This window comes from Quercus robur, chromosome 2 (genome assembly GCF_932294415.1).
Source record: "Quercus robur chromosome 2, dhQueRobu3.1, whole genome shotgun sequence".
NCBI lineage: Eukaryota > Viridiplantae > Streptophyta > Magnoliopsida > Fagales > Fagaceae > Quercus > Quercus robur.
Window position 1 is genome coordinate 89,098,679 of NC_065535.1, and position 17,671 is coordinate 89,116,349.

A 17,671-nucleotide genomic window follows, 5' to 3' on the forward strand; every position below is an offset into this window, starting at 1 on the left:
CTGGATCTCGCAGGTGACTCGCGGCTGCAAGCCGCCAGATACACCACACATGCCAAGCATGCCAGAAGGTGAACATTCATGCTAGCTGGAGCACTACAAGACAAAACAGTACAACTGGCCATACGGTTATCTCGCGACTGGATCTCGCGACTCAATTAAGTCGCAAGGTCAAGCCGCGAGCCATCACTGTTTTGAAAAACCTGACGTTTCACATTCTCCTCTCACTCCAGTATAAATACCCCTTATACCCACAAATGAAAGAGAGCTTCCAGAGAGAATTTTGAGAGAGAAACCCTAGAGAAAAACAAGATTGATTCACCTACAATCTATACATTAGAGTCTCTTCAAATTCCTCAACTTTCTTCCTCTCCATTGTCAAATCCTTGAGAGGCATTTTACCAAAACCTTGTTCTCACCATATTCATCACTGTGAGAGGGCTGTTTGGTGTTCTGGGAAGCAGTTAGGAAGGAACCAATCTACATTGGTTGATGCTATGGTCTAGTAGCGGAATCCAGGAAGTTAGAAAAGAAAAAGGTCCAGTGCAACCTCGTTGGAGCAAGAAGCTTGGAGGGCTTAGGTGCACTGGGTAGATTAGGCTTGGAGGGTCTATTGCTGTCCATGTATCCCAACTACATTTTCTAGTGGATTGTTTACCGCTTGGAGGGCGGTGGAGAGGTTTTACGCCGAAGGTTTCGGTTTCCTCTTTGATAACACATCGCGTATTGTCTTTGTGTTTGCATCTTCCTTCCCTTTTATCTTTGTCTTTTATTATTTGCTGTGGGTTGTGATTTTAATTTGGCTTAGATAGTTTTTCCAATTCTATATTATAACTTTTGTTCATTTTCCGCACACTAGTTGTTTGACATAAAGCTTGAATTGGTTAATTTGTAAATTGGGGGTCTAAACGTTCAAGGGTGTTTTTACACTATTTGAATTTTCAATAACAGAGGAAGCTAAAGCCAGTAGAATGCTGAGAACTTATGAATTTCCTAAGAAATCAAACTCAAATAGAAATAAGGAAACTATGGTCACATCAAAGTGGCACATGCTCCAGCATGTAAATATATTGGCTCAGAAATTGATGGACAAGGAGGATAGATGGCATATCATAAGTAGTGTGTAGATGGAGATGCTTTCTTATGCAGCAAGTAATTGCTCTATGGACAATCATGCAGACCAGCTTAGGCGAGTGGGAAATTGATCACTCATGTTTGGCTTCTCCTAGCTAGCCCACAAGACTCATAAATTCTATACCAGTGACTAATATAGTATATTAGTATGTTTTGAGATATTTTAGCAGTTATTTCTTGTAATAAGATCTTAGTATCTTGTGAAGCATTTGAGTTAATTGTCTCCAATATATAAATCCATGTTAGGAAAAAAGGTAGCTTTGTTTCAATATGTAGGGCCATGTAATTTATGATGAAAGTAGAATGATATTTGTCTTTATCAAATTTTCATCATTAGTGGTGGTTTACTATTCAATGAGTTTTTACTAAACAGTTATTATTGCTCTCTCTCTCTCTCTCTCTCTCTCTCTCAAGAAGAAATTGTAAATTTTATTAAAGAAAAGCCAAATTGGCTTGGAATATGGCATGAAGGTGTGGAGGAACACCCTCCATCCACACCAAGAGATCTGTGACATGAATAATATGTCTAGCAAGATTATGAACTACAAAATTTCCTTATCTATGAACATGAAGAAATTTAATAAAATCGACGGATTCTACAAAAATCTTGACATCAAGGATTAAGTGCCCGTATGGTGCTAGAGATTCATTATCATCTTTATACTTTAACTTATTCATCCTCTTCCATATATATAATTCATTCCTGTTTCATCATGATATCCTTAATTTTTTACTATTGTTTTCATTTACTTTAGACTAAAATGCAAAAGCAAACTTTTGTGGTAATTGTGATTGTGGTCCTTTGAATTAAAGATTTTGATTTTAGTCCTTAACATTTGATTTTAATTTTAATTCAATTTTTCTATTATGTTTCTAAGAATGATATGATTATTAAATGCCAACTAAGCTTGCAATTATTATGTGGGTTCTAGTTAGCTCAACTGTTAAAGTCTCAGATGGTTGTATAAGAGATTTGGAGTTCAATCCCTGTTTACATCAAAAACTGATTGATATCTTAATCTGATGATAAAGAGCTATCATCAGAAGTGGATGTCATAAGTTGAAACTCTAAAAAAAAAAAACACTTGCAATTATAACAAATGGTCCAAGTAAAGCATAATAGACATATCACAATTTCATTTAAAAGCCATGATAGCTTTTAAGGGAAAATGAGACATGGAGTTAAAACATTACAAGTCTATCAAATAGCTTAATCCAAAAAAAAAAAAAAAAAAAAAAAAAAAAAAACTATAAAAGTGAAGTCAGCCTGCATTTGACACAAAAGATTTCTTAGAGTGGTGTGGTTTTTCTATCATTTGTATATATTGATGAGGGGATTCTTTTGTTCTTTAGAGTTGGCAGCATTTATGTGGTTTGTACCTACCGAGTGATCTGTTTGGCTGGTGAATTTATATATCCCACATGAACTTGAATTACTATTGCAATAATGATGAAGTCAAATCAGAAATCCTCAAATCCTATAAGCATCCATTGTAACTTCTATTGTAACGTGTAAGTTGTAACATAGTTATCTCACCATTTTAATCGCATCAACTTACCCAGATTGAATAATATCAGTTGTTTATTGTAAAGGGTAAATACTAGTACACACTTATTACACACATTTTTTGCATTGTGAAATCATGATTTTTTAGTGCAGAAATTAGTGCAGAAAGTGTGTATACAGTTGTGTGCAATAGGCCAGTGTGAAAAATAAAAATAAAAATTATGCTAATAAAAGGAACAAGGGACTAAGACAACTTTACAATCCAATCACAATTTCATGCAAAAATCCCTTAGGTGGTCTTTCCCTCTCCTTATTGTGTGTGTTTGTTTCTCAAAAAAAAGAATGGGTAATTGTCCCATATTGTTTAAGAAAATGTGTTATGTGTATTATAACTTGTTCCACCCTCTTTTAAAAGTTACCATGACTTTTGAGTAGAGTTGTGGTATATTTTTGTGTTAGAACTTCTTTTCCTCTCCAGTGTTTTGTTTCTCCCAAAAAAAAAAAAAAAAAAAACGCTTTGGTGGTCTAGCATAAAAGGCTGAACCACATCTCCAGCCCAATTGGTGAAGTGTGTTTAGGCCCACGGCGGCAATTTTGTCAATTAAATGAGAGAGACACGTGTAACTTCCCTCTAGATTCTAGAAGAATCCCGAATAGTAATCGACTTTGTACTAAAAGTGCTCACTCGTACTCAAATTTGTGTGTCGCTCTCTAATCGATCATTTCATTTCGTTTCTTCAACCATCTTTAGGTACTAGTCTTCCTCTATGGTTTGGTAAATTGAGGCAAATGGATGGGTAAATGAAAAAAGTGCAATCAAAGGCGGAGATCGAAGGCATTGTGGCGGCGAGTAGGGCACTGGTGTTTGTGTTCTTTTGGAAGCCATTATGCTTACTATCCAAGAAAATGGAAAAAGAATTTTGTCATTTCTAGTTCTACACCAAATTTCCCCATGGCTACTTCCCACTGGTTCGTTTTATTTCCTTCATATGCTCTAAATTTTTATCATACTTAATTCTTGGTTCTTGGAAAAAGAGGTCATGAAATCTAGCTTAAATTATTCTTTTATTTTTAATTTTAATAAGTTGCTTAACAAGTCATTGCTTCAATCATTAATGTTCTGTAATTAATTGTGTTGTTTGGTTGTCATCCTATGAACATCTTAATTTGTTTACTTTCACAGAGGATTGTCATATCAATTTCCACTTGTCCATATTTTTGCTTCTTTTTTCTTATTTGAATTTTTGGTAAATGTATTGTAGGTTAATGCTGAAGAGCAACCTGAGATCTTCCAGGCTTATTCAATTTCTTCTGTTCCTTACTTTGTTTACTTCCAGGTTCGGTATTCAATTTATATATTATGGAGATAATTATGCTGTTGTTTGATTGATAGAATATGCAAATTATTTTATGTGGATTAATATTTTTGTTTGCATTTCAACTGCTAGCTTATCGGGCTGTCTTTTGAAAGTAGTATATATTGGTACTACTGTTTCTGTTTGTGAGAGTTCTTGTTTGGATACTGGTACTGTTTTGGTGCGTATGCACATTTTGATTGTTTTGTGGTCATCTGGTCAGTATATGGTGTTGTTCTAATAGGAGCAATTTCCAAAATAAAAGTTAGTCATGTGTCTTCAATTTGTTTTACTGGTAGATGCTAACATATTAGGGAAATAGTTTTGTTAATACTATGTTAGCACACACTAATATTATTCCTGCTGTTTCTGAATTATGTCATTTTGCAGTGTATAATTGGTGTCTTGCCCATGCATTAATATGAACTCTTGTTATCTTTCATGGTACTTGATTTCCAATGTATGATGCTTATCATATAATTATTGCCAAGTTGAGCAAAATTCTCCTCCAGTGTGCTTGTTGATTTCTAGAAATTTATGCTACTCTATCAAGGCGGATTTAGTAGTGATTGATTAAAAAGCAATAGCAGCCTTCTTAGTCTGTATGGAACATGGTTGTTAGCAAGTAGATATTAAATCTTTAGGATAGGTCAAAATGAATTCCCCGGCAAGCATTCCATCTCCATTTTAGTGGTGCCTCTTTCGTCATATTCTGTAATAGAATTCATACTCCAGCATTAGATTGATATGGATAAATTAGAGAATAGCATCACATTTACTCTAAATTGTTATATTCTTGTTTGAGCTTGTAGAAGGTATAATGGCCCCCGGGCTAGTTATGATTAGGCACATCCTGGGGTTATTTGATCATTTGTTTTATCTACGCCACCATAGTTTGACCTGCATATGCACTGCATTTGTGTTTACCCTTCCCTTTCTATACATATTAGTTGTTAATATAAATATTAGCCATTATATTTCCTTCCATTATATCTACGTGTTTCGACTTGGCTGTCCATGCGCACATTTTCACCTTGTTTTAAAGATATATAATAGCCTATTATATATCCTTCCGTTATATTTGGCCAATTTCCAACCAACTTTACTCTACTCCCCCTTCATTCAAACTAGCCATTAAGAGAAGGGGGGGGGGGAAGGGGTTCGTACAGGTTGTGCATAGACACACATGAGAGAGCTGTGATTGGTTGCAGTGTCAAATAGAAAATTCACATTTACCATACTGCTTTTACTTGGAACAAGTGAAATGCATGGTCTCCACTGGACGGAATAGTGATTGTAGAGATCTATGCCTTCAACTTCAAGGTGAGATGGTTTGCAATATTTTAGCTGGTTGTATAAAGATATACCTTCCTGGAGGTAGGTTGACTTTTAATTGATTTTTTTGGAAAAAAATTCTGTTGACTTCTAGGCATCCCAGTTTAAGAGTTAAGTCTCCCTAGGTTTTAATAGATTTGGGTAAAGTGATATGATGGATATGATAATGTTGTTTATAGGAAGCTTGAGAAAGAAGAAATGGTAGTGTGAATTTAATTATCAAAAAAGAAATGGAAATTGTAGTGGGAATTTCCAGGAGAAATGAGCCGTGACACAATGTTCTAGGGATCGCAAAATCTGTCCTAATAACCTTTTTTCTTTCTTTCTTTCTTTGGTTGATAAAGAAGTAAAAATATTTATCTCTACATAATTATGGAGTTCTAATTTGCAACAAGATTTTTAGATTGTTAACATTAATGAAAAAGGAGAGCAGAATTAATGGTGAGCATATGATTATGCCAGTAGTTTTATGGGTTTTTACATGGATTTGAAGTAGACACTAGCAATGTAGAATTTTTATCAAGTTTACTGACTGCCTATTTTAGATTGAATGCAATTTTGGGAGGAAGTGTTAGAACATTCACATATGGAAATGCCAAAAAAATTGCATCTTATATCATCCAAAACTAGTTTATTTATTTTACATTACCACTTAACAATACACCCTAGATTCCATGCTTTATTCTGTTACCACTATATTTAAATATTCTTTTTTTTATTATATTTTACATTACCACTTTAACAATACATCCTACATCCCATACTCTATTCTTTTCATGAGTTTAAAATAGTTTGGGGTGGAATAAAATAATAGTTCTTAAGATATACATGTTGCTACAGTGGACGTCTATTTTTAGATGTTATTGTGGCAACATTGCATTTTGCATCACTGGATGTGGGGCTTCTTTTTTGTGTGTTTGGGAACAGATCATAAGCTAGCTTTTTGTTTTTTAGTTTTTATGTACAGCTTTTTAAAACTTCACTTTTTCTCATTTTTTCAAAGTATAAGTATACTTTAGCATACTTTTAGCAAAAAGCTAAATAATTTGTTTCCAAACGGAAACTTTGTGGATTTGATGCTACAAACCTATAGTGTCGGTAACATCTAAAATGCATATAAATCCAGGAATGCTCTTAGAAGTAGTGATGTCCTAAATCTTAATGCAACTTGACGATAATTTGTGAGTAACGTGACAAGTTGATAATTGTTGGACTTGGGATTTCCATGTCCTTGGATAATTGGCAGGATAACTATTGAGGACATGAGGACTGATTTTTTCAAGTTGTATTTGGATATCTTGTAATTTTTATTTCCTTTACCAAAAAAGAGGAAAACTAGGAAGGAGAATGTGTATTGTCTCCGTTAACATTAGATATTTATGTATCTATATATTGACATATGCCATCTCTTTTGCTTCAGAACCTTATTCATTTATCTGATGAATTATACATTTTTAATGTATAAGAGTTGTAATTTGATGGAGTGTCTCTTAACATTAACATGTCCAAGTAACTGATATTGTTCATAAGAAGGTATAATGCTGTTTGGTATTCATCGGAAACATTTTAGCAGTCCTTAAAACATTTGCCATCCTCTATAACTATCTGGTCAGGAGGTTTGATCAAGAGTTGTTTCCGTAGAAGCGCCATAGATGTTGGGAATAGAACTCATAAACACTCCATGTTTATTATAAGTTTATGAAATCTGCATATTCTTTTAGGAGTTTATTATGTTAATTATGAAAATAAAATTAGTGGTGAGTGATGAAGTTGATTTCTGAATTTCCTCACCTACCTAACTAGAATTTAGGGCATATGCCACAAAGCAGATCTATAGTTTGAAGGTTTTAAAATGTTCTTTAACCCAGTGCTGGCCCAACTTAAGTGATGTCCTGAGAAGGGTGGCTTGTATAGCCTACCATTCGAAAATTTCTTGCATGTGTCTTGATTTGCAGATTAATTAATTATTCACTTCCCTTAATTTCATTTCATGAATAGTAATGCCATAAAACTGACGTTGAGCAATGGGAATGCTATCCTTAGACTATAAACACACACACACACAAAAGAATTCAGAAATCAACTCTTCCCTTTCTGCTCCTAGCCAAGCAAGTTTCTTTCTCCTTTTTTCTAAATATGTAATCTACTTTAATGTAACTGGTCTGGCATTTTGCAAATCTTGCCTTCATACCTTTGCTTTTTACAGGAACATTTTCTCTTTCAAAATATAGATATCACTTTGGTATTTTCAAATCACCAAATTATGCTTTATGTTGCTTGTATAGAGTGATTTGGGAGAATGAGTTAACAAATAATTGCCACGTTCTCCAAAGTGCATTATATGGCTTATGGCGATTCCAAGTACGTATTGAGCATTGAAGTGGCTCAAATGATCATTTTGTACACTTCTTTTTTCCCTTTTTGTTTGATAATTGCAGTGTGGTGGTTCTAATTGAAATGGTTATGAACTTATGATTTAATTCTGTGGTGTCAATCTTCATTTTTTGCTGAACCAAGGGGAAAATCTCATTTATCATCTGATTTTCCTTGAAATAACATGTTTTAGCAAATTTCACAAAAGCACTGTGGCTGGTGTGCATGAGTGTGTTTGCATATGCATGTGCATTTGAATTTGAATTTACCCTTTGAAGTTCAGTCATTATAGTTCAAATTACAATTGTACATTTGGTACTACTACTTGGTCCCTTTATGTATGGATGAAACTCTTAGGAAATCCTTAAACAGATCACGAAATTTGAATGTTTTTGTTGTAAAGTTTCATAATTATTTACCCATGAATTTAATTACTTAATTAATTACATTGGTAAGTTATGCATGCACCACCCAATGGTCTTTTCCTTGGGAGAAATGTCATTTGTGCCCTGCATTACTGTTAATGGCCAAGTTTGGGTGATAAAGTCCCCCCCACCCCCAACTTTCCTTTTCTTTTACTCCCTCAAAAATCAATGGGACTAGGGTCCTTTAGTTGTTAATACCGCCTTATAATCATTTAGGCTGCTTGATATTTCATTATGCTAGGTTGCTGGCTAGTGGTCATTTTGGGAGTTCTTTTTTTTAATGATTCAATTGTTACAAGTGGGAGAGGGAGATTCCTACTTGTTCTACGTTGAAAGGAGACCGAATAATGCCATTGAGCTAAATTTTGGGAGGGACGTGATTTCAATTTGTTTTAGATACTCAAACTTGGATGTGATTTGGAAATTTATGATTTGATATTCTACTTTTGTAACAGCCCCACCATCTTTTTCCCCCTAAAATAGTGTTCTTTGGTAAATCTTTGGTAGTAATGAAAAATATACTTTCTATGGGTGAGTTTGGTTCAACTTTTTGTAGAAGTGTATAATGAAAAAGTTGAGTTTTTAAAAGGTGCATAATGAAAAAGTGCATTTTCAAAAAGCTAAGTGTTTGGTAAAAGTTGTTAAAAAGTGCTTTTTGAAAAAGTTGAGTGTTTGGCTAGCACTTATAAAAGTGGCAGTTTGAGGGATAAATTACCAAAAAAGACAATATATATAAGGGAGTTTATTTCATACTTTTTTTTTTTTTTTTTTTAATGTGAGTTTGTTTCATACTTAAATCAACTACTTCATCATACTTAAATCAATTTTTCTCTTTCTAAAAAAATTATTTTTTTCTCACCAATATTAACTAATAATAACCTACCACTTAAGATTTATTGTGAAAGTATTGTGAAAATATTGTGATAAAAATTGATACTGATTTTAATTTTAACATACTATTAAAATTATTTTTTTCTATCAATATTAGCTAATAATAACCTACCCCTTAAAATTTATTGTGAAAATATTGTGATAAAAATTGATACTAATTTTAATTTTAATATACTATTAAAATGATTTTTTTTTTTCTCTTTCTAAAAAAATTATATTTTTCTCACCAATAGTAGCTAATAATAACCTACCCCTTAAATTTTATTGTGAAAGAATTATGAAAATATTGTGATAACATTTCTTTCTTCTTTTTTCCTTTTTCCCCCCTCTTTTTTTATCCTCCACACATAGCATTTCTTTCTTCTTCTTTTTATCCCTTTTTTTTTCCCTCTTTTTTTCTCCTCCACATACGTACCCTTACTCTTTTCTTTTTTATCATTCTTTCCTCTTTTTTTTCCCTGCCATTCCTCTAAACTCCATAACGCTCCAAAGCTCTACTTCTTCGTCTCTCTCTCTCTTTATTTATTTATTTTTTCTCCCTTTTCTCTTAGCACTTCGTCTGTTGGATCTTGGCGGAATCGACAGCGTCCCACTCAGGTTCTGGCAACGTAGAATCCATTGGAGTGCGTGACGAAGATGAGGCGGTGGAGTTCGGAGACGGCGAGTGGCTGAGAGGGAAGGGCTTGGAGATCGAAAATGGGGTTGGAGTCGGAGTCGGAGGGTTTGATTGGGAGGGGTTCGTCGATTTGATCGAACCCAGAGCTCAATGTTGTTGACGCATTCGCCTTCAATTTCATCTTGTAATTCTATCATTTTGCTATATTCTAATGTGTTTTTTGTTTTGCATTTTGAGGAATCCTAATTTGCAAGGGATTGATTTTTTTTTTTTTTTTCTTTAGCTGATTTGAGAATTTGTTATAAATTTTTTTGTGTTTGGATTTGGAAATTTGTTGGGGGAGCAGAGAGATGAGATGAGAGGAATGAGAGACAACGTGAGAACTGATGATTTATCAAGGGTAATTTGGTAATTTTCAAAAGAGCCCATCGGATACCTTCAAAACGCGCTTGAACTATTTGTTTATGGACCTCCAGAGCTCCATAACTCAAACGCACGTTCTCTTCACAAATATAAAACGCAACTTTTTCCAAAAAGTAAAAAGTTGCGTTTTATACTTACCAAACACTATTTTTGGACTGGTTTTTTTGAAAATGCAACTTTTGGGCTTCAAACGCTGAAACAAACGGGCACTATGTCAAGATGGTAAAAAGTTAGGGTCTCTTAACCCTGGAGTAGGCCTGTCCAGGGGTCATTCTGGGCCGGGTTTGTGCCCAACTTAGAATCGACTCAACCACTTCGAGTGACAGGAAATCTAACTCGCAGCCAACCACCGGAAAACACAATTCAATTCAATTTCGGGTCGGTTGGATAGCGTCCATTTGGATCGAAATCGATGGAGCAACACCAGTGGTGAGAACTAGCCAGATCTTAATGAAATCTCGTTGAGATCTGGCCAGATCTCGACGGATCTCGCCAGATCTTGATGGATCTCGTCGAATCTACGTCTGAGAATGGCGGATCTCGGTCGGGTCGGTTGGATTCAATTTTTCATGTGAAAACCCACCAATTGACCCACCAGATTCGGTTTCTAAACATGTAGACCTGCAACCAACCGTCGTTGGAGTCGAGTTGGACGGTTTTCGGTTCAAGCCTGGATGGCTTTCGGTTCAAGCTCGGGTAGTTTGGTCAGGTTGTTTGGGTGCAGGTCAGCTTGGACACCCTTACCCTAGAGAACATGCTGCCCTTACCAACCTTGGTATGGCTATAGGACCTACTGCCCTTAAATTGATTGAAGAAGATGGCTCTTCAAAAGTTGAAAACCAACTGCAACCTGGCCATGTTGATGCATTGAAAGAGCGATTGCAGTAGCTAATTAACTCTCACCAAATCATGCTATTCATGGAAGGAACCCCTGGAGAGCCTAAGTCTTGGAATAGCGAAGTGGTTGTCGATGTTTTGAGGAATGAAAATGTTACATTTGGAAGCTTTGATCTCCAAGCTGATGAAGAACTTTGTGATGGATTGAAGAAATCTTCTATGTGGTCAACCTTTCTTGATTTCATATTTTATACAGCTATGCCTGTATCCTTGATTGTGGATTCGATGAAGTTGGTGATCATCAAATTGAAATGATTCGTGATGGGATGATCGAACTTGCTAATTGGTATCGTCGAGTCTATTGAGAGCTTTTCAATGGGTATAAAATTGTAAATAGATTGCATGAAGATGTATTACACCTTCAACATGCAATCTATTTACAATTTTATACCCACCAAGAAGCTCTCCTTTGCAATAGACTCGACGATACCAATTAGCAAGTCCGATCATCCCATCATGAACCATTCCATTGTGATGCTCACCAACTTCATCAAATCCACTATTGAAGATACATGCACACCTATACATAAATATGAAATCGAGAAAGGTTGGCCACATAGAAAATTTCTTCAATCCTTCGCAAATCTCTTCGTCAACTTGGATATCAAAGCTTCCGAATATAACATCTTCATTCCTCAAAACTTCAACAACTACTTTGCTATTCCAAGACTTAGGCTCTCCAGGAGTTCCTTCCATGAATAGCATGATTTGGTGAGAGTTAATCAGTTACTAAAATCGCTCTTTTAACGTATCAGCATGGCTAGGTTGTACTTGGTTTTCAACTTTTGAAGAGCCATCATCTTCAATCAACTCAAGGGCAGTGGGTCCTATAGTCATACCAAGGTTGGCATGAGGAGCATGTTCTCCAAGGTTAAGAAACCCTACCACTTTACCATCCTAACATAGAAAGTGCCCAGAAATCCTCTAGAATGAGCAAAAAGAAACTTGAAACCTCTAAAATGACCAAAATATCCACAAAACCTCTAAAGTGACTAAAATACCTTGAAACCTAAAAAATGACCAAAAATACCCTAAAACCTCTAAAATGACCAAAATATAGTCAAACCTCTAAAATGACCCATAATCCCTTTAAATCTCTAAAATGACCAAAATCTCTAAAATGACAAAAACATAAATCCTAAAACCTCTAAAATGACTAAAATACATCTCTAAATGACAAAAATAACCCAAAAGTTTTGGTTATTTCAAAGGTTTTGGATATTTTATGTCAGTTTATAAGTATTTAGGTATTTTATGGCATTTTGTTCATTATAGTGGTTTTAAGAGTATTTTGTTCATTTTAAAGGTTCATGGTATATTTAGTCAATTTTAGTGGTTTTGGGGGTATTTTGGTCATTTTAGAGGTTTTGGGGGGTATTTTGGTCATTTTAGAGGTTTCAGGGTTTGCTTAGTATTTTTTTTAGGTTTAGGGATATTTTGGTCATTTTAGTGGTTTTGTGTTTATTTGGTCATTCTAGTTGTTTTAGAAGTATTTTGGTCATTTTAGAGGTTTTTGGGTATTTTCGTCATTTTAGATCTTTCAATTTATATTTGTTCATTTTAGAGGTTTCAATGGCATTTTGGTCATTTTCTTAGGTGTAGGGGTATTTTTGGTGGTTTAAGAGGTTTTGAGGTTTTTTTGGTTTTTTTCTTTTTTTTTTTGAGATTTTGGTGGTATTTTGGTCATTTTAGCGGTTTTTATTGGGAGGAGGGTTAGTCATTTGGGGGTACTATGGTCATTTTGGAGGTTTTGGGGGTATTTTGGTGGTTCCAAGGGTATTTTGGTCATTTTAAAATTTTTGGGGTATTTTAGAGGTTTTGTTGCTATTTTAGTCATTATCATTAGTAAAATAAAATTTATTAGTGTGGGCAGTTTTGTCGATTCCATAAATTAGTATATCCCCACCAAAAAATAATGTAAGATTATCCCATTTAAGAATATGATGGGATATATTTTGTATGTCACATCATATTGATGAAAGGATTACTGGTTTCCTTAGTATTTTGTGATTTTTCTATCATTTGTATATATTGATGAAAGGATTCTTTTGTTCTTTAGAGTGGTGAACATTTCTATAGTTTGTATCTACTGAGTGATCCGTTTGGCTGGTGAATTTATATTATTACATACGAGCTTGAATTACTATTGCAATACATGGTTGTGGACATTTTGAAGGCATTCAAAAGTAGAGGACCTGTAAATAGTGGGAGAATATATAAAAATGACTAGGATTAAAAATGGCTAACCAAGTTTTTGAATTCTCACATTAAAGGCGCTTGACGAGTGAAGCTTTTTTACTCTTTCTCGCGTGAGGGTCAGACTTGTTGTGGATGATAGCTAGTGCCCAACAAGCACTTTTTCCTTCGAGGTCGCATGTTGTTGTCAAATTTCTTCCCAATCCTCGAGTCTATAAGAGGAAGGGAATACTTGTATTTTAGGCAAATTTTTCCTACATAGTTAATAAAGGTGGATTGGCCCGGGGATTTTCTCTTTATCCTTGAAAAGTTTTCCACATAAAAGGGTTTTTTTTTTTTTTTTTTTTTTTTTTTTTTTTTTTACATGTATCATTTTCCCTCTTTTCCTTATTACTAAGTCCTTTTTTTAGAATTTTTTTTTTTTTTTTAAGAAACAATAATACTTATTAGAACACACACGAAAATATATATACTAGTGTTTTAAACCAGTTTATAAGACATTACATAACCAGAATACTATTACAAAAGGGCATAATTCTTATAGTAGTAGACATTACATAACTAGTCTTTTTTTTTTTTTTTTTAAGTACTTAATCGTCAACCTCTTCTCATCAAAAGACTTAACGCATTCTACATTTTGTCTTTCTTTCACCAAGGTTAATGTAGTAGGAGTAACCATGAGCATATTTTCCTTAACTAAGAAACAATCCATTGCCACATACAAAATATAATTTTGCTTTGTGACTCATTATTAGGGCTGTGCACAGACCTGGCCAACCCGACTTGAAGGGTCTTTGGGCGGGTTGAATGGATGCTCAGGTTGAGTTTGGGCCAAATATTGGGTCTTCTTTGGGTCTCAGATTGGTCTTGGGTCCAACCCGACCTGCCTGATCTTAAAAAAAATTTAAAAAAATAGCAAGAAAAAAACCAACAGAATTCAAGTATTTATGGCGAAGGAGATGACAATATCTTCAGTGAGCTCAAGTCATATGTGCCACCAGTATTTCAGTGTGATTTTGACACTTGGAAGAAAAGAGATTAATAAGTAGTCAAATGCATGGGGGAGTTAGGTTTATTGGTTTGACATACTATTTGGGCTTTTTTGTGGTCATGAAAGATATTGTTAGACTGCCAACATGATCAAGAGGTTACTAATGGAGTAGGCTAATGTTATTATTTGGTTCATTCCACAAAAAATTTAACCATTTTGTTTTGCTTGTATTTTCAACGGGATTCAGCCCACCACAAGAATTACACATACCATGACGAGTTCAACGTCTTCACTCTTTGTACATCGTGAGATATAATATTTCTTTTTAATGATTCTAGATTTTGTTCGTTTGGTTTCTTTGAGTTGCTTCTCATACATCACATTCAATACATTAAACGTCCTAATAATAAAAAAAAGAAGCTGTTTAAAAAGTCAAGGAAATAGATAAAAAAAGAAAGAAAGAAAGGGGAAGGCTATCACTGCGGGTCTACTATAGGTTCAGCCCCGATTTGATTATTTCCCATCAGCTGATCAAGGCATTAAGCTCAAATAAATCCTCACTATGCCCAAAATCAATTGACCCGACGCATAACCATGAAATTAAGCCTGAAATTGAATTGGCCCACCAGCCCACCCAAAAGAAATTGTCTTTCTTCCTTTGCCGAATACCAAAAAGAAAGTTTGATCTTATTATTAACTAGTCTAACCGTGCAATGCACAGAATAACTATTAAAAATGAGATTTAAAAAAAAAAAATTCTTTAAAATCCCCACCACAATAATATAATTTGACCGAAACACAAACTTTTAGTATTAAAACATAGATAATGACATTTAATGGATTGGGTCATAGTACGGACTTTTCAAAGAAAACAATTTGATTTAAAAAGTTGGAAACTTTTGGTCTCTTACTTTTTCCCTTGAATAATAAACTTTTAACAAATTAAATGCTTTAAAATTTGAAAATCTTAAAAAGCTTACATTAACACTCTTCAATTTGTCTACAAAACCGATGCTAAATCTACAAATTGCATTCTCATATCCTCTGTCAGTTGTAAGGTGATCGGAGATAAAAATTTGTCCCAACAGAATTGTCTCTTTCTTGCATTATAGTTTAATCCTTCAAAAGCTTTAAAAAGTGATATAGATATGGTCACATAATAAAAAATTTTATAAAGTTTGGAGTCAACAATAGGATTAGGTCAACCTAAAAAACTCTTCAAAAGCCATGATAAAAGGACTAATATCACTCAGCCTGATAATTAAATTGCAAAAATCACCAGCAAAGGGTCTTTTTGCTACATCAACTTCCTCTTTCCTATTTGATGGTGGCACAAATGGGTATGTGAAAGAGCAGCTACAATTGTTAAGGCAGTATTAAAGATCCTATAAGAAGCACATTTTCCAGTATTTGGGCCCAATGGTGAGTACAAAGATGGCATCCTTTTACACAATTCTTCTCAATCCATAATTCAATCCAAAAATGTGTAACCAATGTTATATATGGAAGTGTTGTAGGGGGTAGAGAGTAGAATAAACATATTCTTAGGACCACGCCTATATAGCTTTAAAGTTCTAACTATGAAATTCCACCCGCATTCAAATATCACTTAGTTTAAGTAAAATTGTAAAAGTAATAAAACTAACCCCAAAAAGCATCATTGTGGAGAATTATTTTGAACAAATAAATTCGAGCAATCAAAATCAAGCTAATCTATCTTAAAATTACAATTTCAAACACAATCACACAAACCTACAATGAAATTCCACTTAAAATGTCTATATGCTTTTATCGAACCATTTGATTAACAAAATTGCATACAAACATCACTAGGTGTAAGTAAAGCCAATAAAAATCACCAAAAAAAGAAAAACCATCTTTGTGGAAAAATCACAGAGACAAATGAATTAGACAGAAATTTAAAACCAAACATACTCATCTGCAAACATATCTATGACAAAGTCAAAAATCTATAACAAATTTCCTGTTAGTCTTTATTTTGTAAAGAAAAATGATAACAAACTGCTATTATAAATTTCAGAAATTGCACTTATATCCTTTTTGATAAATAAGCAAAAAATGCACTGTACCATCCAATACTCAAATCGTTTTACATTAATTATTCAAGTTTTGAGATTCCATTTTTCAACTGCTATGAACCTGCAATTCTTATCTGTCATCATCTCCCTTCCGCAATTACGGCTACAAACTATTTTGCTGAAATTATTTGATATAAAAATGTGGCATATGTGTCATGATTTTAAGGAGCATGACTTTGGAATCTGGCAATGGAAACAATTATGATTGTTGGATTTATTGTTTATTGAGGTATTGGAAAAATATTCAAATAGTAATATTATTAACAAAATTGGAATACAAACACCAATCCAAAAGCCTCTGCTAAGTACAAAAGTCAATAGAAAAAAATAGTATTAGGGTCTTGTTATTTCACTTCGCCTTAAAATCATAGAGTTAAAGGGACAGCAATTTGAAACCATAAAAGTAATAATCTAGGACATGGGTTCTTTGGTTAAGAAACTAAAGCAACAGAACACTTAAAAATCCAACCTTTAGATTAATTTTCATTTGCTCAGTACTGTTTTTCTCACTAACCAAACAAATATACAAAAGACAAAAAACCTACACACAAAAACCCCATTTATTATAAATACACTGAGAATTAGTAAATGATTCCAATATATATAAAAAGGTACAATCTAACAATTGACCACAATGTAATATAAAGATTGAAACTACATAAAAGTACATGAATCCAATAGAGAAATAGAGTAAAAAATAAGGGGAAAAGCTTTCAAAGATTTTATGGCAGAGATGTTTGTTACCTTAACAATAAAACAAAATAGAGAAACCCCAAAAATAGATTTATTTTTTTTTATTATTTTTTTTTAAGAAGAAAGGAGCAAAGTGAGGTCTGTGAAGTATTTTGAAGGTTTTGAACATGATTCTGCAAAGCTTATACGCCAATTTCTGTATCTATACTACATGTCATTTTCTTTATTGGTCTTCATGGAGATTTCAAAAATTATCTGCCAACTGCTACAGTCTAATTGAAAACATAAAATTTCTTTCTACATATTAGGAATTTAGGATTTGAGACAAACCTAAACAAAAAAGACACAAACTAAAACAAAGGTGGAAGCCTATAGGTGAATTGAAGGCGATGAAGATTCAAGGTTCAAATAAATTTGACCATGGTTGCAAGGGTGAAGAGTGAAGAGAGAATTGAGAAGCAGAAGAGAAACTTGGGCTGCGCTTGAAAGAGATGGGAGATGGGACTGCGTGAAGGAGAAGAAAAAGGAGATGAGAGTGTGTTTGTGAGTTTGATTGGGTGTTTTGTTTTTGGGGGACTCAGCTGAGTATGCAAGTATGCAACTAATCGGGTTTTGTTTTTGGGTGAGAGAGTGTTTTATTTATTTATTTTTAAATATTGTTGATGTTGAAATCGGTGAGAGTTTCAAATCCTACATGTCAAGCTTTTAGAAAGTCAAAAAAAATCAAAGGTTTTGATTT

General features: G+C 33.9%; 1 long non-coding RNA gene across 1 annotated transcript; it reads left to right on the forward strand.

The window, feature by feature from the left end:
- The first annotated feature begins 3,294 nt into the window (after positions 1-3,294).
- Positions 3,295-4,138, forward strand: LOC126715695 (uncharacterized). The gene is made up of 2 exons (XR_007651900.1): positions 3,295-3,607; positions 3,901-4,138. It is a non-coding gene; the product is annotated as an uncharacterized LOC126715695 (long non-coding RNA).
- The last annotated feature ends 13,533 nt before the right edge of the window (positions 4,139-17,671 follow it).